The sequence below is a fragment of the Dasypus novemcinctus genome (genome assembly GCF_030445035.2).
Source record: "Dasypus novemcinctus isolate mDasNov1 chromosome 21 unlocalized genomic scaffold, mDasNov1.1.hap2 SUPER_21_unloc_1, whole genome shotgun sequence".
Lineage (NCBI taxonomy): Eukaryota > Metazoa > Chordata > Mammalia > Cingulata > Dasypodidae > Dasypus > Dasypus novemcinctus.
The window spans coordinates 925,473-936,434 of record NW_026688136.1 but is presented as its reverse complement, the minus strand read 5'-3'; the positions used below and the strand labels follow the sequence as shown (position 1 = coordinate 936,434).

Below are 10,962 nucleotides of genomic sequence, written 5' to 3'. Positions count from 1 at the left end.
ATTGGCCCCATGGCCCTCAACATCCAGCTAGTTCTCTCAGAAGGCAATCAAAACTATATAACCTGCTATCTGGGTAAAAACTCTGATTTAACATCAGAATTGGTTGGGACAATCCCTGCAAACTTATGTACTGCCAGTAAAACCCTAGCAAACAACTTGACCCAGTGTAATCTCTCAGGATTGTTCTTCCTATGTGGGAGCACTGCATATAGATGCTTAGAAGCCAATTGGACAGGGAATTGCTTCATGGTGTTCTTAACACCAAGTGTCAGTATGTACTGAACATGTGGTAGAACAAGCCCTAAACCCGCACCAAGAGTGGGCCAAACAAACGCTGCTTGCTGCCACCCTTATAGGAGCAGGTATAGTTGCATAAATAGGAACTGGACTGGGAGGATTAGGTTCTCCCTTCAACTTTTATTACAAACTCTCCTGAGAATTAAATGAGGACATAGGACAGGTTGCTGACTCCATACTCTCCCTCCAGAGCCAAGTCAACTCACTAGCCACAGTAGCCCACAAAACAGGAGCGCCTTAGACCTATTAACAGCAGAAAAAGGAGGAACATGCATCTTCCTCAGGGAAGAATGCTGTTACTATGTCAACCAAACAGGAATAGTTTATACCAGAGTAAAATAGCTAAGAAACCAGATTCAGAGGAGAAAAAGGGAATCAGATGAGTCATGGAGCTGGAATCTCAGACAATGGTCTTCTTGGTTCCTGCCCCTAGCAGGTCCCCTAATCACTTTACTCATGTTAGTCACATTTGGCCCCTGCACAGTCAATGCCCTTATCAGGTTCATTGAAACAACAGTAATCTAGAGAGCAACAGCAAGAGTTCTGGCCATAGGAGAATATAAACCACTTAGCATGAGTGATGCCCTATAGAAAAACTTTTAGGGGCATCAAAGGGGGAGGGGGGAATGTTGAGAAATAAAAAGCCTAACAAAGATTACAAAAATATCTAGCAAATCACTTCTGCCCCTGCTTCTGTAAATCAGCCTGTGAAAATATGGCCTTGTAGGAAAATATCAAATGAATAACCCTTGCCCCCTGCTTCTGTACATCAGTCTGTGAAAACATGGCCTAGCAGGAGAATATCTAACAAGTAATTCCTGCCCCTGCATCTGTATACCAGCCTTTAAAAGTGCAGCCTTGCACCGGCATTCTGCTTCTGTAACCCTGCCTGCAAAATTTTGCCTAGCAATGCATTAGCCAATGAGCAAGATTTATGCCAATCCCATCTGAAATCCTATATAAACCTACAGAAAATGAAAAATGGGGCTCAGAATTTGGAGATAGACTCTTCTCTGGGCCCACATGTAATAAATATGTTCCTCCATGTCTGAGTGCTGGATTTGGGTTTCTCTGTTATTCAGTACTCCTTGACTTTGCTGCAACAAAACAAAGAAACACCTTAAATGTCTAATTTGTATTATTATTGAAAACATCTAAACATTAATTTGTGATGTAAAACACAAAGAAAAAATTAGATCAAGTTGATCATTACTGATGTTTCATGACCAGAAAATATAAAATAAAATAAAAGATAGGTAAAGGAAAGGTTCAGGGAAAATATGAAAAAGTTTCCTTATATTTCTAACTAAGGCATCTGAAGTAATTAGAAACACAATCTACAAATGTGTAAATACTAAAATATGCATTAAGGCACTGTGTTCCATAACTCCACCTGGCTGCAAGCATAGCCTAACCTCCAATAGCTTCTTTACACCTTCCAAAACCACCTTACACAGATCCATTTATGCTGCCTCTGCTTTTGTCATCACTTAATGAAATCTTAAATTCAATTGGGGGACTGGATTGTTGAATTTTGGGCACAATATTTTATTGTATTTAACCAGTAAACTGTTACTGTAAAGGTCATCAAATATGAAAATTAAAATCCTAACATTTAAAAGTAACTGCTCTTTTTCATATACTATTTTCCTTCTTGGCTTCCTTTTTTATTACGTGTGTATATTCATCAAATGATCTGGCACTCTACACTGGCAATAAGCATTCATTCAGGAGAGTAGGCATAGGTTGAGCATAGAGGTTCTCTAGTCCAGGTGGATAAGACTCTTTGAAAAGAATGACATAGGCAAAAAAAGAATTTTGGGGGACAAAATAACCCAGGGAGATTTTGATTTCTTACATGCTGCTGTATATAAAGCACATGGCTTGTCAGATTGGAGCATTTCATGGGCTTATGAAAATAATGTTATGAAATATACTAAAGTATCTCTCCAGTTATAATTAGATTCCAGTCAGGTAATAAAGAGTGACCCAACTCTAACAGATGTTGACTTTCTTGTCTTAAGTGTTGACCTTGAACTCTTAGATCTGTGGATGACCAAAAGCATGGGAAATTTACAGTGAGATGCTTTGAAAAGGGCCCTAGGTTATGTTATACTGGCAGTATCTTGTAACAATGGGCAGTGGTTGGGTATTCTGCAGGCTTGCAAAATTTCAAACACATAAACAGATGCTAATTTTGTCTAATATTCCCATGTATGTAGTATAATATTCCCATGTCTGAGTTTTAAGTGCATGTTTACAGTTTTAACATTCAGGCCACATACCTGGGTACATATCTTGGCTCTAAGTCATAGAAGCTAGTAACATTGTTGACAGTTGTCTCTGTGCCTCTGTTTTCCATCTGATGTATGTGAGTAGTAAACACAGACACCACATATGGCTTGATCAGAATTCAGTGAGTTACTGTAGTAAATTTTGCTGTGGTCAAAAGGAAGTATTTTGTTGTCAGTGTTGACAGTGATAACTTTCCTGTGTAAACACAACACAGTCTAGTATGAAGAAATAAAAGCACACCCACATATATATACTCAGATATACAACAACATGATGTAGACTTGTTCATTGACATCCCTTAACTCCAATTTAAACAAATCCATACCACTGAAGTAGAATGCAGTTGCTTCCAGGGACTGCAGAAATGTTCAAATTCTTACACTTGAGATCAGTTTCTCTCACCACACCTCAATTCTTACCCTCACATGGAATCAGGAATTACACCAGTTCTCCCCACTAAAACCAGCAAGGAAAAACGGATGGAATTCATCTAGATTTCCATCCTTTTCTATTTTCAGACTGTGAGAGATCCCCAAATACACATCTTTTTCTCTTGTTCTTGAGGCCACCTGTAGTGAAAGAAAGGAGAGCATATGAGGATCAGATTGTGATGTGTACTGTTTACACAGATCTTTTGCTTTCTTAGTTACCCTAGAAAATCAGATGAGAAACCATGGTCAAAGAACACAAAAGCAAGAGTAGAGGACACCATTTGAAAAGGTGCACAATTTCCTAAAAGTTATTTCTTTCTCTTCCTTTTTGGCAGGCAATTCCAAAATTATTAATCCAAAGAGGAAAATTTGTCACTGAGGAAAAGGTCTTCTATCTTTGAGTCTTCCACCCAAGGCCACCAAAACTGAAGCCTCTCTGTCACCAGGTATCTGTTGGTTAGAGAGTCTACCCATGCCCACTAACCCCAGACAGTACCTGAATTCTATTATCTACATAATCAGGTTTTCAAATCTGAACTTGATTGAAAGAGAAACCTAGAAAGCAAAACATCATTTTCAAACAAAGAAAGGAAGCCTTACCTTGGTCTCATATGGATTCTACACATCTGCCCTGGAATTAGGAAGTTCCTCCAATGGATCACCTGTGGAAGATGGGAGATTACAGAGTAACTATCAGTGTATTAGAGATGCACCTTGTGAATTACTCAGGTAACAATGCTTGACTCTTAAAACGTGCTTCTGTTTATGGATGTTTGTTATCAAACAAAAATTGACCTACTGGGCTATCCACTGCGCAAATTTTATTTCTCTTTTATCTGTATATATTATGTTTTCTCAATGTGGAAACTGCCTAAGAACTTGATTATCTATCAATTGCGGTGACTTAATTGAATTAATTTTCCGAATATCACTGTGTATTGAAAGACTATTCAATGCACAGTGGAGAAAATGTCCTCTATTTTCCCAATACTTACCATTATGGAGGACAATGGATAGGTGAAAGCATTGATATATAACTATATAAAAATGGAAATTTTAGCTTAACCCACAAGTATAAAAGCAAATGTGCATGTTGGTTCATAAATTGATATTTAGATTTTCAAGTTTTTATAGATTTGGAAAACTAATTATGTGAATGGAAGGAACACACCCCACATATACTGAGTTATATACACATTTCAAGATGAATAGAAGTTGTAAAAAGCAAACTTTCAGACGTCTCATCATGTGAAATGTCTCCCTTTTGATCACTACAATTCCAGATTTACTACATAATCTGAAATAAATAACTGACTACATCATTCCTTGGTAAAAAAAAATATGATCAGAATAGACATGGCCATGAGGAAGAGATGAAAGATACAGAAAATCATAAGAAAAACTAAATTTCTCTAAAGGGAGATTCATTTTAAGGCAATGAGCTTGACAGAAGGACCTAATATATATATATATTCAAGAGTAAGAGAAAAGTATAAAACACATATAAAAGTCTGTAGGGCAAATTGGAGAAGATAAACTAAAAAAACAAAAGAATATTTTGTGAAAAAAAACCCATATTTGGGGGGATTGGATTAATTAAGTAGGTCAATGATCATATCTCTCAAGCAGCAATTGAGATTTCCCATCTCTATGAACCAGAGTAATGAAACGTGGTCGCTTTTCTGCCTGCTACCAACTTCAAATCTCACTGGGCACAGAGTGACTGTTAGAACCAGGAGCCATATATGTATCATAAGATAACCATGCCAACTGGTCATCGCAGAATTTTCAGAGCGAATGTATTCTCAATATTGTGAGGTCCAACTGCTGTTATGTGACCATTGTGACCAGAAATGAATGGGTACTACTGTTTTTCCACATCCTCTCTAATACTTGCTATTTTCAGTTTTGTTTTTTATAACAGTCATTCTAGTAGGTGTGGAATGATATCTTATTTTGGTTTTGAGTAACATATCCTAATAGTTAAAGATGGTGAACCTCTTTTCACCAGCTTTATGGAAATTTATATGTCCTCTTTGAAGGACATATACTTCTTTTTCCAATTTTTTAATTGGGTTGTTTTTCACTGTTTGTTGAGTTTAGGGTTCTTTATATATTCTAGATATAAAACCCTTATTGGATATATGGTTTACAAATATTTTCTACCCTGGAATTAGTTGACTTTTTGTCTTTGTGACAAAGTCATTTTAGGCACAAAAGTTTTAAACTTCACGACGTCTCATTCATCTATTTTCTTTTGCTATGTGTGCTTTCGGTACAAATTCTAAGAAACCATTTCCTAACACAAGATGCTGAAGGCCATCTTTATGTTTTCTTCTAAAAGTTTAATGTTTCTAGCTCTTCTAAGACTTTATAGACTTTCAGTTAATTTGTGTATATGATAAGAGATAGGGTCTTCCATCACTCTTTTGCATATGGATATCCAGTTCTCCAACATCATTATTGAGGCTATTCTTTCCTCCATTGAGTGGACTTGGAAGACTTGCCAAAAATCAATGCGACATATATGTGAGGGTCTATTTCTGAAATCATGCAGTCCAATCAAAGAACCACACGCTCACAGGCATGTATTAGTTTAATTACTTGGTCTTCTGAGATTCACAAAAGAACATCAAGCTGTCACAGATCTTAAGAGCACACAATTGTATGCCAACAAATTAGAAACCTAGATGGAATAGATACATTCCTAGAAACACATGAGCAACCTACAGTGACTCTAGAAAAGATAGAAAGTCTCAACAGAGCAGTTACAAGTAAAGAGATGAAATCCACATCAAAAACCTCCAATCAGAGAATGATTTGAAAAGACAGCTCTCCACAGAAGATAAACATAGGGTCAGAAGGACCTTGAAAAGATGGTCAACACCATTTGCCTTTAGGAAAATGCAAATTGAAACCACAGTGAGATACCTTTTCACATCCACTAAAATGGTTGCTATTAAAAACAGAAAATAACATGTAGAGAGGATGAGGATAAATAGGAACACTCTTTCAAGGCCAGTGGCAATGTCAAATCGTGTAGTGGCTATGGAAGAGAGACTGGGGATTCCTGAGAGATCTAAGTATAGAACTACCATATGACCTGGCAATTCCACCACTAGATATATACCTTAAAGAAATGAAAGCAGGGTCATGAAAAGATGTTTGTACACCAGTGTTCATAAGGCCATTATTCAGAATTGTGAAAAGATGGAAGGAACTCAAATTATCAATCAACTAATGAATAGATAAGGAAAACATGGTATACACACACACACGCATATACAGACATACAGTGCAATATTATTTAGTCATAAAAAGGAGTGGGATTGTCCCCATTATGCAAGAAAAGAAAATCTGTTAATATAATACACCATATTGACAAAAAGAAGGGAACAAAAATGATCATCTCAATTTATGTGCAAAAGGCATGTGACAAAATCCTGTTTCTTTTCCTCATAAAATCACTTAGAAAAGTAAGAATAAAAGGAAATGCCCTCTACATGAGAATGAACACTGTGGCAGTTTGAAATAATCAATGGACCTCCCAAGTGTCATTATGTTTGTAAACCCCGAAAGACATTATTTTGTAAATGGGCCTGTTCCTCAGTGTAACCCACTTTGATTGCCTTAGATTCACCACAGAGGTCTTTAACTAAATTACCTGTTAAGATTTGGAATTGTCCTGAATGACACTGCAATGACAGATACAGACCATTATATATCCTGCCAAAACCTACAGAATTGCGTGGGAGAGAATGTAAACTACAATCCATGCTTAGTGGCAATGCTCCAAAGTGGGTTCATCAATTGCAATGAATGTGCCACACTAATGAAAGAAGTTGTTCATGAGAGGAAAAGTGGGAGGGGTGGGGAGTCGGGCATATGGGAATCCCTTATAGTTTTTTATGAAACATTTTGTGTAATCTTAAGTATCTTCTAAAAATAAATAAAAAAATATTTTTAAGATTTACCTGTGAAATGTGGGCTTTGATTCAACCAAGTCAGGAGGGTGTGACTCATGTTTGAGTACCCACACCCTTGGTACAAAAGGACTCTTACTCAAGACAACACACAGGAAGAGAGAAGAAGACAAGGAAGAGAGAACTTTGTCAGTTCCGGAGCCCCGAGGAGAGATGAGTCATTTCCTGATTGTCTGCCCAGAGAGACAAGCCCTATGCCAGCATAAAGCTGAGATTGGAAGAAACTGGGCCGGCAGCCTTAAGAGGAAGAAAGAAGGAGGCAGAGAACACCCACCATCTTGTCTCAACACATGGCAATTGGCTTTGGTTGGAAAGCAGCCATGAGTTGGAATCTGTATGGCCTTATAAGTGTAAGTTTTTATCCCCAAATAATTACTCTTTATAAAAGCCAAAAGATTTTTGGTACTTTGCATCAGCACCCCTTTGGCTAACTAATACAGGCATATATGAAACAAACCACTCCCAACATCATACTGAATGGTGAAAGATCGAAAGCTTTCCTTCTGAGATCTGGAGCAAAACAAGGATGCCCGCTGTCACCACTGCTCTTCAGCACTGTACTGGACATTCTAGCTAGAGCAAGCAGAGAAGAAAAATAAATCAAAGTCATCCATATTGGAAAGGAAGAAGTAACATTTTCACTATTTGCAAACCACAAGATTCCATGTATAGAAAGCCTCATAACTCCACAACAAAAATACTAGAGCAAGAAAGAAATTGAGCAAAGTGATGTCCTATGAGATAAACACCCACAAATTTGTAATATTTATGAACGATTGTAATGAGCGTTTCAAGGAGGAAATGAAGAAAAATATCCATTTCCAATTACAATTAAAACAAATATCTCAGAATAAATATAGCCAAGGTTGTAAAGAACTTATGTATGGGAACTACAAAACTGCAAACAGAAATCAAAGACCTAATAAAGGGAAAGACATTGCATGCTCACGGACTGGAAGGCTAAATATTGCCAAGGTATCAACTCTACCAAAAACGAATGATAGATTCAATGCAATCCCAATGAAAATTGCAATAAACAGCTTTGCAGAAATGGAAGACAATCATCAAATTTATTTGGAAGGATATGCTATCCTGAAAAGTCACAACCATCATGAAAAACAGAGTTGGAGGATACACCTTTCTTGACTTGAAACTTATTACAAAGCAGCAGTGGTCATAAAAACATGGTCCTGGCATAAGAATAAATATATAGATCAATGGAATCAAAGTGAGAGTTCAGAAATTGACCTTCTCTTTTATGGCCAATTGATTTTTCCCAAGGATGCCAAGTACCCTCAATGGGGAAATAATGGTCTCTTCAATAACTGATGCTGGCAGAACTGGGCATCCATATGTAAAAGTATGATGGAGGACAACTATCTCATATCATATACAAAAATTAACTGAAACGTATAAAGACTTAAAAGAACTAGGAACATAAAACTTGTAGAAGAAAACTTAAGAAGATCTTCAGAACCATGTGTTGGGCAATATTTAGTTTTGTTTTTTAAAAATATTTTATTATTATCATTCTTATTTTAAAGATACATAGATCACACAAATTTTTGCATTAAAAAACATAAAGGTTCCCATATACTGCATTCCACACACACCCCCACTCCTTCCAATCAACAACTTCTTTCATTAGGGCAGTACATTCATTGCACTTGAAGGGCACATTCTGGAGCATTGCTACACTGCATGGATTATAGTTTATTTTGTAGTTTGCACTCACTCCCAGTCCATTCAGTGGGTTATGTCAGGTTATATTATGCCTGCATCTGTCCCCGCAATATCATTGAGGGGAACTCCCAAGTCCTGAAAATGCCCCAATATCACACCTCTTTTTCCCCCGTCCCTGCCTTCGGCAACTCCCATGGCCACTGTCGTCACATCAATGAAATGATTTAATTCTTCCAGTGCTAGAGTCATGACAATTCTATAGGAGAATACCAGTAAATCCATTCTATTTTATGCCTGCATCCTGAGGACCCTGGGATGGCCATGTCCACTCCAACTTTAAATCAAAAGGGGGCTTACATCCCACATGGCTGATGGATGGAATTTTCTCACTTGCATTTGTAGACTCTCTTGGTTCCCTGGTGCAGTGGTTGACTATCCTCACCTCCCTGTTAGTTGACATGGGCAGTCCAATGGACAGGAGAGTAGGTGTTGCAACTCTGCTGAGGCTCAGGACCCAGCTGGCATATAGACAGTCCAGAGATTCAAGTCTCCTGAGCATACACCAAACCCAGCACCTATCACAGGTAAGGGAAAAGTGACAGAAGAAGCATGCATAGAGAGGTCACATCTGAATCCAACTCCACACTCAGGAACACAAATTCCACTGACAAGGCAGTGAACTCCAGAGCCATCTGTCATGATCATAGGACCTGGGTGTGCCTGTATCCCTCAGAAGGACCCTTCCCTGGGGTTGTACCTACTTTGGCTGTCTCTGAGATCTTGTTGAGATGAGCATAAGTGCAACCCCTCTGAAGACCTCCCAACACATTTTGAAGCCTCTTAGCCATATAAACTCATTTGTCTTTACCACTTACCCATTTTATTCAAGGTCTTTCTCTAGGTGCATCACCGGCAGGTGTTGGTAGTAATACCTCAGCCCAGAGTCATATCCCACACTGGGGGGAAGGTAATGCACGTACATACTGAGTTTGGCTTAGAGAGTGGCCACATTTGAGCAATGTGGAGGCTCTTGGGATGTAACTCGTAGGCACCCTACAGTTTAGGCCTACTTGTAATTTAAAGCACTTAGGCCCATAAACATAGTCATCAGTATCAAGGGCCCATCACTGGACCATCCTTCTTCACTGGTCTTTGCCCTTGTACTTGGGGTATTGTTGCTGCTCCACTGGGGAGTGGGGCAGAGTTTCCCAGAATGGGAACTCAGCACTCCCTCAGTTGTTGGAAACTCTGAAGTGAGGTATCATTGATGGGGAATGCATGGGTAGGAGGGAGTTCTCCAGGGCAATGTCCTCTTAGATTTCACACCCAAAGCAAAAGCAGCAAAAGAAAAATAGATACGTGAGACCTAATCAAGATTATAAGCCTTTGTGCCTAAAATACCTTTATAATGAAAGCAAAATCAGTCTAATTCTACGGAAGAATATATGGGGAAATCATATATCCAATAAGGGTTTTCTATCTAGAAAATATAAAGAATCGTGAAGGTCATCAACATATATAGAATGAAAGACAACCCAATTAAAAAACGGACAAAGCTGCTGTCAGTTGCACGGTGGAGTGGGCATCGCCATGCCAGAGTCCTCAGGATTGGGAAATGAACTATGGCCTAGAGTGGACTTACTGGTATTCTACTATGGAATTATTGTGGCTCTAGCAATGGAAGAAATTATACCACTGATGTGGAGACAGTGGCCACTGGAGTTGCTGAAGGCAGTGAGAGGGAAAAGGAGGCGTATTATGGAGGCGTTTTGGGGAATTGGAGTTGACCTGAATGATATTGCAGGCACAGATGCAGGGCATTATATATCCTGCCATAACCCACTGAATGGACTGGGAGAGTGAAAACTACAATGTAAACTATAATCCATGCTGTGTAGCAATGCTCCAAAATGTATTCATCAAATGCAATAAATGTGCACCACTAATGAAAGAAGTTGTTGATGTGGGAAAATGGGGGTTGTGGGGAGTGGGGCATATGGGAATCTCCTTCATTTTTTAATGGAACGTTTTGTGTGATATATATATCTTTGAAAAATAAACAAAATATTGCATCTGAGACTGAGTGGAATCTCTCCTGAGTTATTTATGGTAGACTGAATCAAAATTAATGTTTCTAACAGTGAAAAAATGAAACTAAAAGTACGTTTTGAAACATGGGCAAAAGTCTTGGATATGTCTCCAAAGGGTAAAAAATGGCAAGAAAGCACAAAAAAAGATGCTCCCTGTCATTGCTATGATAGATATGCAATTCA

General features: G+C 38.3%; 1 long non-coding RNA gene across 1 annotated transcript in view; it reads right to left on the bottom strand.

The window, feature by feature from the left end:
* Positions 1–532: 532 nt before the first annotated feature.
* The window catches only part of LOC131277441 (uncharacterized), an 87,732-nt gene continuing 77,302 nt past the window's right edge, over positions 533–10,962 (bottom strand). The window contains exons 4-7 of the long non-coding RNA XR_009184616.2: positions 3,624–3,685; positions 3,012–3,161; positions 2,583–2,736; positions 533–1,394 (exon numbers count right to left, since the gene is read on the bottom strand). This is a non-coding gene — a long non-coding RNA (uncharacterized lncRNA). The remainder of the gene's footprint in view (positions 1,395–2,582; positions 2,737–3,011; positions 3,162–3,623; positions 3,686–10,962) is intronic.